General features: G+C 45.6%; 1 protein-coding gene across 2 annotated transcripts in view; it reads left to right on the forward strand.

Moving 5' to 3' along the window:
• Positions 1-3,086: 3,086 nt before the first annotated feature.
• The window catches only part of PKIG (cAMP-dependent protein kinase inhibitor gamma), a 72,239-nt gene continuing 51,987 nt past the window's right edge, over positions 3,087-23,338 (forward strand). Inside the window, exon 1 of one of the 2 annotated variants that reach the window (XM_028524646.2) lies at positions 3,087-3,163. The gene's annotated coding sequence lies outside the window, so the exon portion shown is untranslated. The remainder of the gene's footprint in view (positions 3,164-23,338) is intronic. The other variant, XM_036009869.1, reaches the window with a different exon arrangement.

Consider the following 23,338-nt stretch of genomic DNA (forward strand, 5'->3'; position numbering starts at 1 on the left):
CTGTTTCGACGAATTCATAGATAATCTGAAAACGGACAGATGAGTCAAATTAATCAGCGGGAAATAGGCATTGTCTCCTAAAATGTGGGCGCTGTATATGATTTAGGGTAAACGAAATGAACATGACATTAAATATCGTTGAAAGGCACAGTGAAAAAGTCCTGTTGCAAACTAAAAGAAGTTTTGAGACTAGTGTGTATTTAACATTTTTCTAACATTTGCTTTTCTCTCTTTTTAATAGAATGAAGGCTTTACTTTCCAAATCTCTCCAAAGGTAACCACAGCTACAGTTAAATAACACTATTTTGTCTTAGGGTTTGTATGTGCAAAAAATTCTTCCATTTCTACCACGTAATGCTGGTTTTCCACTTAAGCAGTGAGGTAAATTTTACTTTGTAGATGTAAGTAACAATTGAGTCTTTTTTTAGTCTATTTAAAGGGAGAAACAAAATGATTTATTTAAATACACACAGTATAGGGGGTATGTAGATATGACGACGGGGAGGTCGTACAAATGACTAATGTACCCGAGAATGTAAGAACCTGTACAGTTTGGAATCCTATGATATTTAGGTTGGAAGAAGCCTTAGAAATATGCTTGGATCCCTTCTTTTATGGAAATGGGAAAACCTTTGCCCTGCCTAGTGTGGCTCAACTGGTTGGGCATCCTCCGCAGAGCGAAAGGTCACGGGTTGAACTCCGGTCAGGGCACCTGCCTGGGTTGTGGGTTTGTCCAGGTAGTGGCCTGAGCAAGAGACAACCGATGGATGTTTCTCTCTCACATTGATGTTTCCCTCTTTCTCCTTTTCTTCCCCTCCATCTAAAAATAAATAAAACCTTTAAAAAAAGGAGACTCAGTGTTAAATGGTTTGCCCAAAGCCACAGAAAGGGTTAATGGCAAAGGAAGGAGAATTACTCAAGCTTTTCTAATTCCTGCCTCAGCATACCTACCCGCTACCCCCAAATGCCTGCCCAAGTCAGGTTGCTTCAGGACCACTGAACCTTCCAGGTGGCTCCTAAAGCCCTGTAATCAAAAAGATCTATTTAGCTTGTTCACTAAGGGAGAACTCATCTTGGTAAGAGGGACTTGGAAAGAGCTTATTATTAGGATTTGGGTTTGTGCTGTGTATCTCCAAGGATAGGGTAGGGAAGTGGGGAATTGTCTTGAATTGGACACAGTCAAGAAGCAGCGACAAATTGATGTTTAGTTATCTTAATTTTTATCCAGGAGGTAGGAAGATTAAATAAAGCAGGGCCAGAGCTGGAAAAGAAGCAGGACCCACTCCTGTTAAGTCACAAGAGGAGGATGCTGGATCACGAGTCTCTTCTTTGTTCCAACTGCAGAGTGGCCTTGCCTACCACCTGTTTACATTCTGCGCACTGTTTATGTTCAGTGAGGAACATAGGGTCAAGCCAGCCGCCGAGTTTTTCATTTTCTGACCTGCAAGCATTAGTCCTCCCGAATGTGGGATCCTGCTGATCTCTGGGTTTAACGCTACGTATTTACATGTGCCACCTCTAGCTGGCACGGCTGGAGGAAAGCCTATCTTTGAGATCCTGTACTCCAGCTTTCCACCTATTGCAAGAACCCCTCGGCGCCATCTCTTCTGGGGTAGGGGCCCACTGCCACCTAGAGCAGCCCCTCCCGTATTTACAGTTGATTGTCAAAACTGGGTGGTTTATTATTTTTCCTTTTTTCCCCTGTAGGGAGGAAAATTTTTCTTCTAATCTCTTAGGTTCAGTGACTGGGCTGGCTACAGCCGGAGCCTTTATACCAGTTGACCAAGGCTGGTAAATTTTAAATTTGTAGAGAAGTGCTAAGACAATGGGAAGGGGTTTAGGGTTTTTTTGGGGGGGGGGGGCAGGCTGTGGAAAGGTAGATACAAGGCAGAAATTAATATTGTTTTAAAAAATAGTGTTGTAGCAAGATTTGTTCTGTCAGTTTCCTCTCACTGAAAAGAGTCTAGTGTTGGCTCCTGTGATTATCCTGGGGGAGAGAGGGGGCGGGGAACACCTAAACAAAGGGAAATTTACAGGGGGAGGGCAGAGTCCATGTGTCTACTTCTCAACTGCCTGCAACTCAAAACTATCCTTACAAAGTGGCATATTTAGAGGTGGCATATTCTGATCCCTTACACTCCTATAAATTGTTTGAAAAGATAATGCATGTACTTGGCTTTTTTAAATACTGCATTAAAAAAAAACAGTGAAAATGCATTATTTTAAAACCCCCTACTTCCCAGATCTCTTTCCAGAATTCATATACGCATATGCAAGCATTTTATATATATATATATATTATATATATATATATATATATATATATAATTATCGCCCCCCCTTTTACAGGTCTACAACTAAATTGATCTACGTCTCTCTTAGTTCTTAACCCATTGTATGCAAGCACCATAATTTATTTACTCAATCCCCTAATGGACATTTGGACTCATCTTAATCGTTTTGCTTTTACAAACAACGGAGCAATGAATACCCTTTAGGCTTGTGTTCCAGTGTTATCTGCCGGATTATTTCAAGAAGCACAATTTCTGGTCATAAAGTAAATTATTTCCCATATTGAAATGAAATGTGGTGATCTAATTGTCGCCCTGAGCCCAAAGAAGCAAGTTATTTATTCTTTGCCACACCACCGCTCCGGAGATTAAAGAAAGAGGCATCTGCCACCCCTCCCACGACAGTTTTCAGGTCTTTAAATACTCCCAGTCTAGCAGGCTCCCGCCGCCCCGTCCTCTCCCCGAATGGTCTCCCTCACACGTTACAGAGAGAGAAATCGAGGCAGAGGCAGGGCCCGAGCTCAAGCCCTCCCCCGGCCTTGTAGTCCCCTTTTCTCCAGCATTCCCTTCCTCTCCCTGTCCTCGGGGCCACGCTCCAGGACGCCAAGCCCTCGCGGGTCTCACACTGCGTGAGTGAGACCCCCAGCCCCTTTCCCTCCGCCTCCACCTCCGCCGCCCGCTCCGCGGCCGCGGAGAGGCCGGCGAACCCTCCTGGTCCCCTCCGAGCCTCCGTAGCGGGAGCCGCGGGCGTTCAGCCGCTCCGGTCGCCAAGGAAACGGGCTCGGCGCGCGCTGCGGACGCCCGGCAGCCCGGGGGAGGCGCTGCGGGACCGACGGCCGGGCTCGGCGAGGCGGCGGGCGGCGGGACGGCAGGTGAGCTTGGGCGGACGGGGCATTCGCGGCCAAACACGGCACCCCGGTGTCGATTCTTTGAAGCGGGCGAGGGGCTGGGCGGCGGGGGGGGGGACCCTTTTGCCGGTACCCGCGCCGGGGCGGCGTCCCCACGTGCCCTTTAACCCTGCTAGGCGCTGGCTTGGAGTGCGCGTTGGGCTGTTCATTATATTTGGGGGCCCTGATCCCGAAAGTTCCTTTAACAATGGCAAAGCCCTTATTTAGGGGCCGGAATATAACTCAAAACTGCAGGAAATGTCTTGTTTGTCTGTCTATATGACTCTTCTGGGGCCGCAGAAGATTGACTTTGTGTATCAGTTTTCCCATCTGCGAAATGGGGATGCTGATAGCACTTGTCTCAAGGTTATTAGAAAGTCCATGTATATTTAAAACTCTTGCAGGTAAGTCCTCAATACTTGGGAGCTTTTATTATTACTACTACAGGTATATCTCGTTTAATTTCGCCCGGCTTTATTGCACTCCGCAGGTGTTGCACTTTTTACAAATTACTAAAAGTGAGACCTTCCACCAGCAAAAAGATTACAACTGGCTTTGTTGCAACACTTGTTTTGTTGCTGTGGTCTAGAACCCAATTTGCAATATCCCGGAGGTGGACTTGTCTCAACAAGGAGGTCCGACATGGGGCACGTTGGTGTGCCAGGGCCTGGGCCGATTGCCACAGGTAGAAGAGTGAGACATCTTGTCCTCAGGGAATGCCGCGGTTTTACGGCATAAAGAGGAATTTCTTGTGATTCGCGCTATGATCTTGGGCATACAGGGGACTAGGAACACACAGAGAAGGCCCTTAACCCCGATTTCGGGAGATGAGGTTGGGTTGGATGGCCAAAGAGAGAGAGAGATTCCATAAGGAGACGACTTCCAAAATGAGATAGAAGTCTGCCTTTGTCCTGGTGGGAAGATGAGTCTGGTGAGGGCACAGTGTTCTAGAATCTAGGCAGAGAGAGAGAGCAGTGTGTGCAAAGCCTGGGGGCAGAGTGCAGGCTTCCTGGGAGTTTGCTGGCATTTCACAGGCTGGCTAGAGACATATTCTGAACAGTGGAAGTGGTCTAGCTAAATGATATTTGAGAAATAAGAGGTGCCCCTTCTGAAAGACTTTCCTCGTATCTCCTTGCAAGTTTTGAGGAGTTTGGGCTTTATCTTGGGGGCATTGGGGAGCCATCAAAGGATTTTAAGCATTCACGAGTGTGTTCGTGTTTGATCGAGGTGTGGTTTCAGAAAAAAGAGGGTTTTTTGTTGTTGTTGTTCTCTCTCGGTGTCATCACTCCTCCAGTCTGCTTTCGCATTGCAGCCATTCATTTATGGTGATTCAGAAGCTATTTATTGAGCATCTACTATGTGCCAGGCATTGTGTAGGCAGTAAGGAATTAGGTGCCTGCCCTCCTGGCACGTATTCCAAACATGTTCAAAGGTACATTCACGGAGATGAGAGCAATCTAGCAAAGCTGGAACTTAAATCAATGTTTAAAAAAGAAAGACATCCAGTACAACTGAAACTTAATTGATTTTGGAACAGATACGTCCAGAGAGATTTTTAAAAAGACCTAGATCATTCAGGGCCACTGTGTCGAACCCTCTGGAAGAACCATTCACTTAGACAACATGAAGAAGTTACCAGAGACGCTGGAGAAAACCTAGGATTGTGTAGTAATGAAAGCCGAAGGGAGAGCCCAGCTTTGCTGGATGCTGCTGAGATTTCAAATGAAATGAGTTTAAACACTAAAGTGTTCTTTGGATAAATCCATCTAGAGGTCACGGGGGACCTAACTGAGCAGATTTAGTGAAGTGTTGGGGGCGGAATCTATAATACCAGCAGCTTCCAAAGGTTCAATGTAACATATCAGTAAAATGAGGAGAGAGTGGGATGTGAGAAAGACGAAGTGTGGGCAGCTGAAAGGAGTTTGTGAAGGGGGAGAGAGAGAAGGCTGGAGAGCGATTAGAGAATCAGGTGAAGCCTTTTTAAGCACTAGAGAGATGGAGACGTGAGCACATGTAAATGCTGATGGCATACGGGAGTGAGGAAGAGGGTGAGAAAATACAGGAGATGAAGTGGAAAATCAATAAATAGTGCAGCGTTCCTGAGAGTGTGAGAGTGGATGAAATCCACAGCACGGGCACTTGAAAAGGAGTCTAATGGCTTCTGCATATTTTGGAGAATTGGGAAGCGAGGTAAATGCTGAAAAGGAGTGCCACCGGCATAATGCGACGAGAAAAAACCGTGTGAATGTGGAAAGTTGTATTTTTATTGTTGGCACATAGCTGACATTTATTGAACTGATAACTGTGTTGAGCACTTGTGCACTGATCTCAATTGATGGGACGTTTACAGCAGTACTGTGAGACAGCCCCCCTTGTAACCGGGTAACCAGGTTACCGGGAACTGGGGTTCACCGGTGAGGAAACCAAGGGAAAATGCCTACTCGGGGTCACATAGGATTTGAATCCAGGTCTGCCAGAACCCAGAGCTTTTAGTCTTAATAACTAATCAGATGGTATGATTGCCTGCCTATAATATGATTAGCTGCTGAGAAAACTCAGCAGAATTAAGTTAAAAGTAATTCGATATAGGGTTAAGTGAATAAGCAGCTATAGGGTAGACAAAAAGCAATCGCATTGTACTAGCTGTAATGGTCAGAAAATGAAATTGTAGGAGAAATGACTAGCAATATGAAAAATAAGCACCAGGAATAAACTTTAAAATAAACGTGCCCAGGCTAGCCCAGCAGAGCAAGAGTTGGCTGGAGGGGAGAAGGTAAGGGTTGCAGGACTGGCATTTGGGTGAAAAGGAGGTATTTTTCCCCTGGGAAAATCAGCATATTGATACCCAAAAGAAGGTACGTGAAAACCCAGATGTCTGTCATAAGACACAATGAGAAAATATGCCGAGATGTTGACCATGGTGGTTTGAGAATACTGAAAACTTGCAGACAGACTGGTTAAGTGATGGTGCAGTCATGTGATGGGTAAAAAAAAGAATGAGGTGGGAACTCTACATATGAGAAAGATGTTTAACCTCACGTGGTTAGGGATGAAAAGCAGATTACAGTATGTGCCTGTTTTTTTTTTATTGTATTCGTCCCATTACCGTGTATCACTCCTGTACCCCATCCCCCTCCCCCCACAGTCCCTACACTCATCCATGTCCAGTATAGTATGTTCCTATTTTTGATTTTTTAAATGTATGCATATTTATAGGAAAAATGTCTGGGAAGATTAGTTCTTTAAAACGTTGTAATTTTTAATTGTGGTAAAAGACCCATAACATAAAATGTATCATTTCGGTGGTGTTAAGGACATTCGTGCAATCTCCAGAGCTTTCTCATCTTACAGAACTGAAGCTTTATACCTGTTAGCCATTTAACAACAACTTATTTCCCCATGGCCCCGAGCCCCAGGCACCCACCACTCTACTTTCTGTCTGTATGAACTTGACTACTCGTAGAACTGGATACTTCATATACTGTTCACATGACTAGAATCCTTCACATAACTGGATACGTCATATAACTGGAATCACACAATATTTGTCTTTTTGTGATTGGCTTGTTTCCTTTAGCATAATGTTTTTTAGGTTCATCTGTGTTTTAGCATGCATCAGAATTTCCTTCCCTTTAAAGACTGAATGATATTCCAGAGCACTTTGTATGTACAGTGTATGTATATAGGCATTCGGGTTGCTTCCCAGTGTGGGCTTCTGTGAGTGGTGCTGCTGTGAGCGTGGGTGTACTAGAAAGATAAGATCTTTATGTCTGTCATGAGATTATGCGGAGACTTTTATTCCTTTCCTTATTGCACTATTTTTCCTTTGATTTATGAGCATGAATTGCTTTTATAATAAAACAAAGCAATAAGGATATATTTATTCTGTGTGGGGGAGATGGAGGAGTAAAGGTAAAAATAAGATGAAATAGCCCGGTCTAGGCCACTGGCAGCAGGAATGGGGTGGAGCAGGAGGCCTTGGGAGACTTTCCAGGAGAATCCACAGGACTTGACAGCTAGGGACTCCGGGAGAAGAGTGGAAGAGGGAGCCCTCGCGGCCTGGGGAGAGGAGGGGGCAGGCAGCAGTCCTGCAGGAGGGGAAATAAGGCTGCAGAGCCACCTGAGCCTTTGTTCAGGTGCTTGGACTCTCTGGAAGGCAGAGGGAAGCCATTGGATAGAAGGGAAACGACTTGATTAGATTTGCACTGTAGAAAGATCACTCTGGCTCTCCAACCCATTCTGCAAGCTGAAGCCAGATTGCGCCAAATTGCCCTTTGTGTTTCTTCGACTTGAACCTCTGTTAATGTCCTTTCATTTTGGAATGGAGCCTTAGTGCTGAAAGATACACGTCTATTCTTCTAAAAGCACCTGGACTATTTGAAATAAAGTCCTGTTCAGATTGCACTGATTCCTAATTGTGTTCCATTTTTTTTTCTATCAACAACACAGTCTTTTATAAATGTACTTCCCACCTTCACTAGGGGCAACATGAACAATTGGGAAAGGAAAAACCGGAAGTCTTAGACAGGCATGCCTCACAGGTGCGGTTCCTGCCGGAACTGTAATTGCTAGAACTTACTCCCACGAGAAAGCCTTGGTTTCTTATCAAGTACTCCATAGATGAATGTACATTTTGAATGATTCCTGTCTTTAACCAGCTGTTATTTTTAATTTTGTTTTTAGAGAATTCTACCATTATTAGTCCTGGTCACATCAAGGAGAGAGCTTCGACTTTCTTTCTTTTTACATCATTACGTATGCATTACTGTGCATCAGGTGACATGAATAGTAGCACCAAACCCTGATCTTGAATGCGTACATCATTTCGCAGTTTTTAGTGTTCTAAGTGGTGTTTTTGGTGGTTTTCTCTCCAGCTCAAATCTTCACTAAGGAGCATGCTTCGATCCTAAGACTTGCGAGGAGTTCTGCCTCTCTTCGCCCAGAGGCCTGGGTTTCTGCCCGGAGACCATTATCGGTCCGTAGAAGAGGGCACGTGGGCATTCCAGCCCGGAGTTTGCTTTGGGGTTTGGCTCCATTTCCTCGTGTGGGCCCCTCACTGAGTTTAGATGGTGTTTGGTGTTTAATGCACCAGCAGGTGTGGATTGTCCCGGAGAGTCACGTGCAGGGGAGTTTGCCCTGATGTGACTTCTTTTTCCAATTCACACGGCGCTTCGTTTGCACTTTCTTTTTTATAGCGTCTCTCCTAGACAGGCCTCCTCCATGGTGACTTTCGCATTTGTGTCGGTCTGCTGCAACGCTCCCGGCTAGTTGAGGACAGGGACCCTGCAGTGGACCTTGGTCTATCTTAACCTAGTGGGTGCTCACTTCATGTTTGTGGGATAAGGTGACGTTCTTCACTTGCTGTTGATACATAGCTGTCTTCCGTAACACTCCCTTTGGGTTTATTGTTAGTGGGGGCTAGTCTTCTGGCTTCTTCAATAGGCCTGATTCCACGTTAGAGTAAAAGGTTTTAAAGGTTTATCAGGTGGTTTTCAAACATAAAGGTAGAGAGAAGAGTATAAAGAAACCCCCCATTACCCATTATCCAGCTTTAATAAGTATCAACGTTTTAGAACCACTGTTGATTTGGGATGAGGGTAGAGAAAGCGTGATGACCTCAGGGGGCTCATTTTAATTCGTGGGCAGAGAAGCAGGGACATCCGGTGGGCAGGGCGGAGACGGGGAGGCTGGGCGCCCGCAGGCACACTGCCCGAGTACCTCAGAGGGTTGTCAGGAGGGCTACGTGAGTGACATATGAACGGGGCAGAGAGCAGAGCTCAGCACATAGTGAGTGTGACTTAAGGGCTTTTGCTGCTGCCACCCTTGCTGTCACTGCCATTACTCTCACGGCCCCATAGCTGCAGGGAGCTGGTTTTGTAGCCATGGCACTTACTAACTTGATGACTTTTAAAAAAATGTTTCTTTATTGATTTTAGAAAGAGAGAGGAAGAGGGAGGGTGGGGAAGAAAGTGAGTTGGGGAAACATCAGTTTGTTGTTCCACTTAATTTATCCATGCACTAGCTGATTCTTGTATATGCCCTGCCCAGGGATCGAACCCACAACCTTGTATCAGACGACCCTCTCACCAGCTGAGCACCTGGCCTAGGCCTAACTTGGTGACTTGGGACACCAGCCTTTCTGAGCTGCAGTTTCTTCATCTGAAAAAATGGGAATGACAATAGTATCTTATATACCCCCTGAAGCAGTGAAGTAATTCACGTACATGTGTTCCAGACCAGTCAGCATTAATCACAGTTTTCCAGATTGGTGGTCTGATCTGGAAAGTCTGTGCTTCTGGAGTTTTGGGGAGTCAAGCCTGTTCCTTGTGTGGATTCTCATTCTGAGGCTTCATATTAGGGCCCCCCCACCAGAGTTATTTTTCAACTTTCAATGTAGCAAATAAACAAATATCAGTGCAATAAGCGTTGTTTCCACTTGCACAACGTGTGTGTTTCTAAAGCATGGAAACAGTTTCGCTTTATGTAGCTTGTCCATATATGCACAAGAGATGAAATACCAACCAAGCCGATAAAGGGATAAAAATAGTTTTCCTAAGGAACTGTTTGCTGGGGATTAGTGTTGGTAAAATGTTGCAGCAGAATGTTTCACCATCTTTGAAATATAAACAGTATCTTCATTTGTCTATATTTTTCTGACAACACTTTGCTCAACTCCCAATTAAAATAGCTTTCCCAAAGCCAGCATTCCTCCTCTTTAAAAAAAAAATCAGTTTTCTTTTTTTTTTCAAATGAAGTCCAAGTTTTTTTTAAACACTTTGATTTCCCCTTAGTACTGCAAAGAATTCTAATCACGCAGAACGTCCATCCAAACCACACACATGTATCTGTCTGAGATGAGAATTAGCAGACACTGTGGGGAGAGATGGAATACCCCTGGTGGCTGTCATAAATTTCTTCGGTGTTTGTTTGGACAGGACGGTCAGCTGTCACGTCTCCTAGGTACAAAGAGTTACATAAATCCAGGTCAGAAAGTCTGCGCCTTTAACTTAAACCGTCAGGAAGATCTTTTGCTTCCAAGTGACTACTCGCCATTAGGTCTGATTTTTTAAAAGTTTGTTTTTTCAATTAGTAAAAATCTGGCCTTCTTTCCATTTGTGATTTATGGCATCTTGTCCTTTTATAAATTTATTCAGTCAAAGAAGCTAAACTCCCATTCTCTACCCTCAAATAACAAAAATAAATCAAAGTACAGTTTTATCTCAGAGAGAGCAATAGTTTAATGCCACTCTTTGGCCCCAATGACATATGAACTCTCAGCTTTATTTCCCATAGACTGTTCCATTTAAGTGTTTTATTACACAGTCTGTTTTCTTGGTTTTTCTCCCTCTGGGATTCTGGTATGTTTTGTTAATATTTTTTTTCAAAGGATCTAGCACAAATCATTTCTAGGAGTGATCTAGCCAGTGTCGTATTAGAAAATATGCTACTTCTAATTTAAATTTTAATTTAAATCTAATTTAAACTTCTGAATTGAGAGTATAGACAGGAAAAACTTTGGATTTTTATAATTATGGGACTCCTTTACTTGGATACATGTGTATGTCTCTTTGAGTGAAAACCAAGTTAGAAAGGGGTATAAATGTAATCTTTGATCTTTCTTGTTAGTCATTGAAAAGTGAGATTTGGAACTAATTTTAACTACTGAAGGATTTGGAGAATTTTATCCAGCATCTGAGGTATATCTTTTTTTTTTTTTTCTGTGCTAGGATTTTAGGATCATTTTTCAAAATTTCAAAGTATATTGAACATTTACTATGTGCTTAGCACTGTGTTAGGAGTTTTACACATATTTGGCTCATTTAACTCTCACAGAAGCACTGTTAGGTAGGAATGATTTAAATACCTCCTGCCCTGATCTCACTGCCCTGTCTACAACAGTCCATTTGGTTATGTTGCTATAGCAACAGAACACACCCTCCTCCACGATGCAGCCTGCCAGCCGCCAGACAGTGGCAGCTGCCTCCTTGCAGACTTTCCCCAATCCCTTCATGTCCCGCCGTAGGATTATGGTCCTGCGTCTAAAACTGATACAGTGTTATGTGTCAGTTACAGCTCAGTGAACCTGGGGCCCGCGGAATCGGAGCTGCGAGGAGGGAGTGTCAGGAGTTGAACGCCCACGGTCAGAGGCCTCAGATAGAACTCCACAGCTGGGCCATCCAGGACGGTGGCCGATAGCCACGGGCGGCTTTTGAGCCCCCGGAATGTGGCTGTTCTGAATTGAGATTTCCAAGACTTGGACTGGATTGGATTTCAAAGACTTAGTGCAAAGATAAAGAATATGTCATTAATCATTTTTTTTGTATTTACATGTTGAAAAGATAATGTTGTAGAAATACTGGATTAGATAAAACAGATGATTAAAGTTCAAAACGGTTTTATGTGTGTATACCCATTATATATGCATGCATGTGTGTATGTATATAAATATCCACATAGCAGCCGGGCTGATTGGGTTTGTTTTGTTCTGTTTGGCTTTTTGAGATAATTGCAGATTCATCTGCAGTTGTAGAAAATAATACAGAGATGCCCCGGCCGGTGGGACTCGGTTGGAGTGCCGTCCGGTAAACTGAAGGGTCGTGGGTTTGATTCCTGGTCAGGGCAGGTGCCTGGGCCTTGGGTCGGTCCCAGTCGGGGTGTGTGCAAAAGGCAACTGATCGAAGTTTCTCTCTCACATCGATGTTTCTTTCTCCCCCGCTCTCCCTCCCTTCCCCACTCTCTAAAGTCAATAAGCATGTCCTCAGGTGAGAATTAAAAAAGAGAAACAAAAGAAAATAATACAGAGAGATCCCATGTACCGTTTACCTTTTCTCTGAACAATAACTCGGACGTCACCTCCTCAGGCTGCCTTGCCCGACCACCATCTATAATGTCGTCTGCTTTCCCACTTGTACTCACCTGTCCCATTACCCTGTTTCGTTTTCATCGTAGGATTTGCTACTGTCTGACATTATCTCACTTGTTTAATTGCCCTTTGTCCAGTAGAAGGTGGGCCAAAGAGAGTGGCGGTCTTGTTGCTTCATTACTTTATCTACAGATACAGGACGTGCAATTTACAGGACGTGCAATAGGCACGCGATAAATATTCCCCAGGTGGGTGCATTTCATGGGAGAGGAAGCTCAGCTTCAGCATGATTAACATACTCACCTGTGGCCACACAGCTAGTAAGTGCTAGAACCGTGGCTTGAAGCCACCAGCACAAAGGCTGTAAAATAGGGTTGAGTTTGTCCTGCTTGCAGAACAGATAGAGTACTGCTGGAGGACGGGCCATGGGCAGGAGAGGTAGAGCTCCAGACCAGAGGAGTCGTCCTGCCTGGGTCCACTCAGGCTTTGTAGACGGTGGCGAGGAGCAGGGATCCCATTGGAAGCACAGCGGAAGGTATCAGAAGGTTCTCGGCAAGGGAACACCATGAGCATCGCGCTCCCGGGAAGTCGGCTCTGGGGCTGGGGTCCAAGCCCTGATCTGGGGTGATGCTCTCCTTTTCCTTGCCCCCCTGTGTGCACGTTCCTCTCGGCAGCCACCTCAGGAGAAGGACTGTGGTCCGGTCACCTGCAGCCTATCACCTGTGGATTCCGTTGGTCCTTCCAATAGCAATTCATGCGGAATGATGGGTTCTCTGGGAGGGAAAGGAAGACACAGCTCACGCTGGCCTTTGGGTGTGTCCAGGACGAGGTGTTTTAGTGTGTCTTGGCCTCTAAATGCGTAGCACGTGTGGCTTGGAATTTTGGGGGACCACCTTGGGCTGTATGTGAGCACAGAAGATATTGTCAAGTGGCATGTTCTGTTTGGGGCGAGTGTTTATCTGAGGCATCGTTAAAAACAAGGGCTAGTTTCAGAGAGCAAATGCAGCGGCCTAAACCAAAGGGAGATTTTTGAGTCTTTTTCCAGGGGCTGTGAGAAGCCTAAGGAAATACATTGCAAAGACAGGCCTTTGTCCTCAAGGAGCTTATAGTCTGTTTAGAGAGGCGTCTGCACATTGAGCGGTAACGGACGCTTCAGGCAGTCTTCCCCTAAATTTCTGGGAGGACGCCGGAGGGGGACAGCAGAAGGATGGCTGAGCCTGGCAAGGCTCACTGAGGAGCCGGTGCTCGGCCCGTGTCCCTGAGGATAAGGAGGAGTTAGGAGGGAGGGGGGAGAAAGGTGTCCAGGCCGGATGGGGAGATGATAAAATCTGGAGAGTCTGAGAGAAAAGGAATGCACTCGGTGTTCGAGGCTAAGTCAGACCCGCCTGGCTGGAGCAGAGGCGAGAAGGGGGCGAGAGCGGAGGGGTCTGATTGGAAGGAACTAGTATGAAAACGACTCTTGGAGAAGAGTTTCCAGTCGTTCTACCTTCACAGAAAACTCAGACGGAGAGACGGGCAGGTGTGCGGATGGGCACTGTTTACTGAGGTGCGATGATGATGATGATGATGGCTGTGACTTCAGTAGCGCACATCGTGCCAAGCTCTGCTCTGACCAGCCTCCGGGCATCACATTATTCGGTCCTGACCGCAGCTCCGTGAGGCAGGCACTGTTATCTTCATGTTGCAGATGGGGAAACTGAGGCACGGAGCGGGAACGCAACCTGCCTGAGGTCACAGAGCCCTAGAGTCTGTGCTCCTGGCCTCTCTTGTAACCTCTCACGTAATGAGGGCCAGATGAACCTCCCAACCTTTTTACTATGAAAAATGTGAAATATACCGAAAAAAATTAAAAAGTACGATGAGCATCTACAGATCAGTGTTGACATTTTGCTGAATACACTTTATCTAATATATGTTTATCATTTATGAATATGTGTGTGTGCTTTTTCAGTTTTTTGGAACTCTTAGAAAGTGTGTTACAGATGTGATAGTTTGCCCCTAAATACAGAACAAAGTATTGTGCTCTTTTTACGTGGTGTTTACACCTTTCCTTTCCTTTTGCGTGCAGTGTACGAGTCTGTTGCCTCCGAAACCATGCAAAGGCACTTTGTAATGTGTAAAAAGGAGTTCAGTTCTAGGCTCAGATAACTATCATCAGGTTTATCACTTATATGACTCTCTTGGTATTTGAAAGTCAGGTAGGATGAAGAAAATTTTTTTTTCTATAAAGTACAATTTGCTTGCTTTACAATTTGCTGGGCGTTTAACTTGGTCCCTATGTGCTAAACACCAAGGAAGCAATCAAATATCACGACAACCAAAAATGCCCTTTCCTCCCACAGACTAGAGTCCCTGACCTAACTAGCCACCTGATGAAGGAGGTGTAGGCTGGGTTACACCCAGGGCCCACGCAGTTTTCTGTTCCAGCCATATTCTTCCTTGTTTCGCTGGAGGTGCTAAAGGTTATATCACACTGTATTGCTCCCTGGACTCCACGGATCTGTTTTTCACTGTCAACTGTCAAAGTGCATTTCTCAACTTCTCTCGGATGCCACGGATCCTCCTTGGAGGCCTGCACCGTGGGACAGTCCGCATTCCCCTAGCCTGTGCTCTCGAGACACTAGCCACAGGCCGACTTGTGCTGTGGTTGGTTGGCGTTTTCTTTGTCTTCCATATGTATTTCAGTAATGACTTCCGTGGCTGGCCTCCTTCAAGAGGATGGATGTAGAGAAATGAATCTCTCCTAGTAATCCTGTTTTCCTTTTATTTTGCTTCTTGATCATCGCAGTGGCCTCATTCTCTTGTATGCCCTGTGGTACCTGATGCGTTGCCTTGCTGGTGGCGATTCACACATATTTAGGAATTGAGTCTGGGATACAGGGAAACAAACACTTAAAAGTCGGAGCTAAGTTCAAATCACGGTGCCACCACTGTGCAGCCTTCAGTGAATCACTTGGCCTCTGTGAGCTCCAGGTCCCTCGTCTATATATGGCCTTGATAATAATACCCACCCTACAGCACTGTGGCAAGTTTGAAGATGAGCTCTATGAAGTGCCGGGCACAGTCAGTTATTGATTGGCATGTAGAAGGTGCTCCTGCAGTGGTAGTTATTGTACAGGGAAGCTCAGCCATTTCTTTGGGTCACTTGAGGGAGCAGTAGGAGCCTTCAGGATCTTAATTGTCTTAAAGGAAGTGCTTGCTTACTTAGTCCTGGGACTTCTCTGAGAAGAAGCAGGCCCCGGGGAAGGGCGGGCCCGTCTCCCGTGAACTGTTCCCTGTGCAGAGTCCGAGACCTGAGTCTCCGTTTTGGAACTACTTATATAATGTATACCACCTGTCGTTCGGGTATTTTTAGCAGCCCAAGTCCAGTAATCCTAATCCTGTCTGTAAGAGAGCAAACTGTTTACCAGAAGCAGAGCTTTTTTCTCACTGCTGACTCACACTGACTCATCCTTCTCCTTTTCCTTCCCGCCCCTAACATTGTGGCGGCCTTGCCCGCGAGAGAATTCGTAGGGAATTCGGTTGGGTTCCTTTGTTCTTCCCTTTCCAAAATGGAAAGCTCGGAGAAGGTCCTCGCATGGTTGATTCCCCCTCAGGAAAGGCTCCAAGCGTGTGGAGACAACCACTCCTTCTGGCCGAGAGATTAGACAGGCGCCTGCCGTGTCTTGTTCGCGACTAAACACGTGTTATCTCCTTCAGTTCTGTTGAAGCTAGAATAGTTCTTCTTTTGAGATAAGAAACCTGAGTAGAATTAGAGCCCAAGCTGCGATGTCTTAACTGTCGGATTTGAGATGACAGTCACAGGATTCAGGCACCGTGTTCGAGCCAGCAACATGGGGAAGGAAGGTCCTAGATCAGATGACCAGTGTCCATCCGTATGCCTTTGTTTGACATTCATTAAATGAAGATCGTTTGTGAAGATCATAAGTGAAGATCCGGCACATTTACAGACCGCCCGTGCTGTGCCGGATGCTAGGGCTGCCACCGTGAGTAATGACGGCGGGGTGCCTGCAGTCACGGACCCCGCAGTCTGACACGTGTGTGCAAAACACGCTGTGGTGGTGGACACGGAGGATGGGGAGGGGGGAGGGAAGTGCCTGGCCTGCTCACGTGGGCACACGCTCTTGTATGAGGACGGAGGGAAGAAGGAAGGCTTCTTGGAGGAAAGGCACCGAAGCTGAGACGGGCTGGACGCACAGGAGCGTGTTAGGAGAAGGGGTGGGGCAGGGGTGGCTGACAGATCCCAGGCAGAAGGGGCCACAAGGAGGAGGCCTTGGAGCGGGAGAGAGCTCACTCGTGGGGGACGTGAACTAGGTTCCAGTGCGACCGAAGGACAGTCAAGTTGGGGGGATGTTTGGCAAGAGATGAATTTGGGGAAGCTGCTAGGGTCAGGCCATACAGAGCACTGCAGATCAGTTTATTAATTCACACACAGATTTTTTTTTTTGCTCTGGCCAGGTAGCTCAGATGGTTAGAATGTTATCCTGGTATTCCTAGGTTGCAGGTTGGATCCCTGCTCAGGGCACATACAAGAATCAACCAGTGAGTGAGTGCATAACTAAGTGGAACAACACACCCACTCTTTCTTTCTTCCTGCTTCTCTCCCTCCCCCCTTTCTCTGCCTAAAAAAATCGATGAAAACTGTTCAACAGGTAAACTTCGCACACGGTGCAGTGCTCACGACACGTGCATGCGCCCATGTAAACGGCCCCCATTACGGGTGAGACTTCCAGCCGGTACGAGGCACGTGGGAGAGGGGTTTGAGCTGGGCCCAGACTGCCTGGCCAGCTTAGAGCCCCGCGGGCTGGAGGGCCCCCGTGGGATGGGGCTGCAGTGGGTGGCGGTTTGCACAACACAGGTGGCGGAACCCGGAGTGGGAATGGACCAGGATCTCCGTTTTCCTACGACTTTTTTTTTTTTTTTTTTAATTAAAAAATAGCCCTGGCTGGCGTAGCTCGGTGGATTGAGCGCAGACTGCGAACCAAAGCATCGCAGGTTCGATTCCCAGTCAGGGCACATGCCTGGGTTGCGGGCCATGACCCCCAGCAACCACACACTGATGTTCCTCTCTCTCTCTTTCTCCCTCCCTTCCCTCTCAAGTATAATATATAAATAAATAAAATCTTTAAAAAAAAATTAAAAAATACTTTTTAATTAAATAAAGTATTTTTAGTTTTTGGCTCTTAGAGGATGTTTATACTACAGTGGGGACAGTGAAACGGGAAGGACTTCGGGTGCTGAGGCCACAGCAGAGACGAAGTGGGGCTGCTCTGGCTCACGCAGAAGTCAGAGAAAAGGGGGCCTTGGGGTCAGGGTCGGAGTCAGCCCGGGTCAAGCTGCTGCCGCCCACTGCTCCCTGGTTGCAAGCCTTGTGGGGTCTCTTAGAGTTCAGGAGCTGCAGGCCTGTGGGAGATGGAAAGCGGGGAGGGAAAGGCGCTGGCGTGCTCCTGGGAGGGAGAGTTCGCCCCTGTAGACGTTTCTAGCAGAGGACAAACCCCTGCAGGCTTCGTAGACTCCGGAGCGTGTGCCGCAGAGCCCGAAGGCCACACCTCCTGCACCTCCCGCACCTCCCGCAGCCTCCCCAGGCAGCCTGGCTGCGGAGGCAGCGCTTCTCCAGACTCCACCGACACCCACGGGGCAGCAGTCACCTCACTGATACGTTTTTGTCAGCGACGGGACATGTGACACTTCTTTTTCTAAGAGCAGGGTATTAAAAACACTGTTTCAGTTTTGGGTTTTAGGGATTTAGCAAAGCTTCTATTGTTTAAGTGTTCTATTTCAATATCTGGATTTTTGACATGGTGCCAGAAAGGAATGTGCTACTGTGCTATTTTTGTTGTTGTTTTACTTTTTTAAGATTTTATTTTTAGAGAAAGGGAGGGAGGAAGAGAGGGAGACATAGATATGCAAGAGAAACATTCTGATCAGTTGCCCCTTGCACGCCCCCAGCTGGGAGGGCCTGGCCAGCAACCCAGGCACGCGCCCTGACCCGGAATCGAACCTGCGAACTTTTGGTTTGTGGAACAATGCCCAGCTCACTGAGCCACTCCAGTTCAGGGCTTGTTGATATTATTCTTAAAGAAAGAAAAGATATTACAGATAGAATTATCCTCAGTGTCTCTAATTAGGAAATGGTTTTGGTTTTTATTAAAAACAAATAAACATAATGTTTTGAGAGATCTAGGTCTGTTCTCCACCTCCCTTTTTTCCTTTTAAAAAAAGTAAGGAATAGTGCTTAAAAACAGTTTATTGCCGAAACACCCTGAAATATGTTTAAAGGAAGTTTGTTTCTCACTAGATGTTTTTGTCTCTCTGAAGTTTCTCAAGCTCAATAGGTTTTGTGTGAGTTTATATGAATGTTTTCAGACTCATTGGCCTTAACCTAAATCCTTGTAAGTATCCAGATTGCCTTGTATCTTTCTGTGTCTAAATTCAGAGATACCATCCTGTTGTTTTTGTGTAAAATTCAAAGTGGTTTTGGCTCATGTGGTTTACCTCATCCACAGATTTTTGGTAACACTTGAGGATTTCATCTGAAAAAAATCCTGCACAAATTCTCAAAGTATTTCTTTCATCTAGCATGCCTGCTTTTGTGTGCGTATAGATTATTTTGTTTATTGTTCCTCATATTGAAACTATTATTATTTTCAGCTTACTGAGGCATAAGTGACAATTAAAATTATGTATATTTAAGGTGTACAACATACTGTGCATACACTCTGTGAAATAATTACCCCAGTCAGGTTGGTGCATCCATCACTCAGCATTAGTGTGTTACGGATGCTTTAAGGTTTACTTTCCTAGCAAATCTCAAGTATACAACACAGTGGTACTAATTGTAGTCACCATGTTGCACGTCAGATCCTTGGAGCTAATCCCATGGTAACCGAAGGCTCCTGCCTCTTGACCAGCATCTCCCCGTCTCTCCTCCCCTCAAGTTGCTAGAAATTCCATCCTGCGCTGTTTCTGGGAGTTCAGCTTTGTTGTTGGATTCCGTGCGTAAGTGAGGTCACAGAGTATCTGTGCTTCTGTGTGTGGTTTATGTCTTCTGGGGACCCCAGAGCCACTGGTCATGAGGAACAAAACTGTCAGTCTTTAAATGACTACAGTATTTTAATATAACAGAAGGAGTTATGACACCCCATTCTATAATGTAGATAGGTTTTCGAAAGGAGGACTACTGGGGTGTTACTTTTGCTGTTTAAATTGTCCTCATCATTTTGGTGGTAGTAAACACAGTAGTACCATTAGTTTGTGGAAAACCTGGTGTGTTTTAAATACATAGTTTCCTTTAATCCTTATAACAATCCTGTGAACTCAGTATTTTATTCTTGCCATGCTACAGGTAAGAAAACTGAGACTTTTTTTTTAAGGTTTTTTAAAATTTATTTATAGAGAGGGAAGGGAGGGAGGGAGAGAGAGAGAGAGAGAGAGAGAGAAACATCAATGTGTGGTTGCTGGGGGTCATGGCCTGCAACCCATGCTTGTACTCTGACTGGGAATCGAACCTGAGACACTTTGGTTCTCAGCCCACGCTCAATCCACTGAGCTACGCCAGCCAGGGCCAAAAAACCGAGACTTGAATAGACTATTTGATTTGTTTATTTGGTTGGTTGGTTGGTTTTGGTAAAAGTCGGGTGTGTTTTGCCCTGTACTGTGCTTCTCCATAGTAGACACTCAGTGAGTATTTGAGTAGTAAGTAATTGCGTGAGAGGTAAGATCAGCTTGTCTCTTGCAGTATTCCCTTGTACTCTGTTTTGACTGTCAACTGTCCAGGTCAAGATCCTGTTTCTTCAAATCTAGTTAATCTACCGTTTTCCAGGCTCTCTGTACTTTGTCCATCCTCCCGGTGGGACTCCCCCTGCCATAGATATGTCCGAATCCTGCTCTGCCTGTGTTACCCTGCCGCTTAAAATATGCCAGTCATTTCATGTCACCTGTGGAGCGACAATCTGATCGTGGGCTTTGGCTTTGAATGGCCCTTGGTAAAAGCAAGCACCAGCCATTCCAGTGTCTCTCAGCTTCAGGACAGTCTGTGGTGTTTTCCTTTTTGAAGTGAACTGTGTGAAAATACACATTTATGGATATATAAAAGTAGAGACTGTTATAAGTAAAATTTCTTCTCCCTCTTCCCCCAAGTCCCTGTTCTCATTTCATGGAGGTAACTATTATAAATGATTTCCTGGCTAATCCTTCCAGAAATTGCTCATATCCAAGCAGAAATATTAGATCTACGGGTTGCTTTAAAGGTATATAAAGTATACAGTGTTCTGCCACCACTGCTCACATAGATCCTTCTTATTCTTTTAAACCATGCCGTGGTTGTATCTGTTACAGATCTTTTGGCTTGGAGTAACAGACTCCGGGAGTGTGCTGGACGAGTATAGGACAAAGTTTGGAGGATAGTCAGGACCAAGGCAGACCTAGAAACCATGGAATAGTAGGTTCAGTGAGCCTATTTTATCAGGAGCAGCCCCGCCAGTGTTGCCATCACTGCCCTGGAACACTGTCCGATTCCAGCTGTCCTTTGTCTTTGTGTTACTTGCTGAAGACTCCGAGTCCCTGTGGGGGAGTACCGCCAGATAGGATCCAGGCAGCTGGATGCTGGACAGCTTCAAAAATGATGAATGTCCATTACAGTGGTGTTCTGTTGTATAAATATGCCATCATTTATTTACTAGCTACCTCCTGGTGGATATTCAAGTTGTCATAGTCAGTTTTTCATTAGCAGAAGCTACTGTTGCAAAGAGAATTATATGTCCGTGAATTTTTAAAAGCATGTGTATGAACTCAGTTTCTAGTAAAAGACTGTGCTGAATCAAAGCGTACGTGTGTTTAAAAAATTGATGAATACTGCCAATGTATCCTTAGAACCTGGCACTGGTTTACACTCCCATCTAGAGAGTGAACTGGCTTTCTTTAACTTGTGAGATACAAAGTTACTTAAAACCACATACTCCCCAAAAGCCACAAAGTATCAAACCAGGTAGAAAGCCAAGTTTAAATGGCTAGAGAATAGAATTTCAACATCTACGGAGGAGTACCTGTGTTAACAGGATTTTTATTAGATAATTACAGTTTTCCAGTAAGAAACTAACTTGTAGCCCTGGCTGCTGTGGCTCGGCTGCTTGGAGCATTGTTCCGTGCGCTGCAGGTTGCCGGTTCAGGTCCCTGTCAGGGCTCAGGCCTAGGTTGCGAGTTGGTTCCCCTTTGGTGTTTGTACAGGAGGCAGCTGATCGATGTTTCTCTCTCACATTGATATTTCTCTCCCTCTCTCTTTCCTTCCTCTCAATGTCTAAAATCAATAAGCATGTCCTCTGGAGAGGAGTAAAAGAAAAAGGAGAAACGAACATGTTTCTCTGTGTCCAGGGTTGTCCCAGTAGACATTCTGGGAAGGGCCGGAAGGTCAGTCAGCTTCCCTCTCCCCCATTCTCCGGGTCTGTCTTCCTCAGCATCGGACCCTGCCATCCCTCTGCTGCTTCTCTTTCCAGAATTCATTGTATTTGAGCAGGCAGTACTGTTACATGCTACAGAATTCACGAGTCAATGAAGAGCATGTGACAGAAATCTTACAACAGTCAGCATCAAGAATGAAGCGAGGGGATCATGTAGTCGGTAACAAGAGAAGATACAGTGAACCAGGGACTGAGCAGAAAAGAGAAAGAACTCATGGACGCGGACCACGGTGTGGTGATTGCGGGAGTTGGGGCAGGGGTGGAGGTGGAAGAGAGCGTAAGGGGGGTAAATGGTGGTGGAAAAATACAACAAAAGTAAACTATTAAAAAAAAAACATAGTGAACAGTTTTATGCCAAACACTCTGAAAGTTTAGGTGAATGGATAAATTTCTTAGTAATATAACTGTTAATGAATCAGCAATTAAAAACCATCCCACAAAGAAAATGCTAGGCCTAGGTGGCTTCACAAGGAAATCATACCAAGCATTTAAGAGAGAAATAATTAATATTATACAAACCCTTCCTGAGAGTAGAAAAAGAGGTTAGCAAAAAAAAAAAAATCAAACGAAAAACCTGACAGTGACGCTGTGAAAAAGGAAAATGCACAGGCTGGTTTTCTTGTGGACAGGAAAAATCCCAAACTGTCAACCAGGCAGAGCCCAGCATTGTGGCTGCTGTGGTGATGTGAGGAACTAACCAAAATGTCGTGGCTCAAAAATGCCCGTTTTGTCATCCCAAAGACTGTGTGGGCCAGGAGCTTGGACAGGGCACCACGGCCTGGCTGGTCTCTGCTCCACGTTGTCTGGACACCCCCAAAGGGAGACCCAAAAGAGCTCAGAGACCCTCGGGAGGCGGTGTCATGGTTCCTGCTCCCTGTCGTATGGGCCCTCCGCTCCCCTCCGGCCTGTCTGCACGGCTTGGCTGAGCTTCTTCACAGCATGGCCACTGTTTCCAGGTGCAGGGCGCTGCGGCAGCAAATTGGAGATGCTTCATGCTTAGCACTTTTACGACCCAGTCTTAAAGCTCACATACGCCATACCCACCATACTCTCCTGGTTGAGACAGCTCCAAAGGTCCGTGCAGATTCCAAGGAAGGGGTCCCAGACCCTACGCCCACTCAGAGGAGGGCCAAGGCTCCGTTACAAGGAAAGCACGTGGAATGGGGCAGCACGGTGGAGGCCTGTTTGGAAACCCGGGCCCCCGCCTCACCGTGTATGAAAAGGGGGCACGTCAGGACCGCGTTGGGTTGTGCCAGGAGTCCAGGTTGGTTCACCGCCAAAGACTCGAGTGCGGTTTGCTAACGGAGTGAAAGAAAAATCATGATTGTGTGGTAAAATCCAGCGTCCACTCCTGATTAAAACGACATGTGGTCACCCAGGAATAGGTGACTGCCTTACTCCCTTAATCTGGCGAGGAGTAACTAAAACACATGCAGCAAACACACTGACTGGTGAATTTTTACTTGGAAGACATTTTCACCCTGAGGTCAGGACCAGAGTTGCCTGTTACAAGCATTGTTTCTGTTCCACGTTTGTTGGAAGCTCTGGCAGTCATGGCGAGGCAAGAAGAGGCATTGTGTAAGCACAGGAAAGGAAGCATTAATAACTTGCTGTTTACAAGTGACACGATTGTTTATGTAGAAGTTACAAAAGAATTCTATATAAATTATTAAAGCTATAAAAGTTTTACAGGTTTGCTGGATACTAAATCAATATACAAATCAATTATATTTCTATACTATGGCAGCTACAAATAGAAAATTAAATTTTAAAGGATACTCTTTACCACAGCATCAAAAGTAGCAGGTCCCTGTGGAGAAAAATCATAGAAACTTGATCGAG

Source organism: Phyllostomus discolor, chromosome 9 (assembly GCF_004126475.2).
Source record: "Phyllostomus discolor isolate MPI-MPIP mPhyDis1 chromosome 9, mPhyDis1.pri.v3, whole genome shotgun sequence".
In the NCBI taxonomy this organism is placed as follows: domain Eukaryota; kingdom Metazoa; phylum Chordata; class Mammalia; order Chiroptera; family Phyllostomidae; genus Phyllostomus; species Phyllostomus discolor.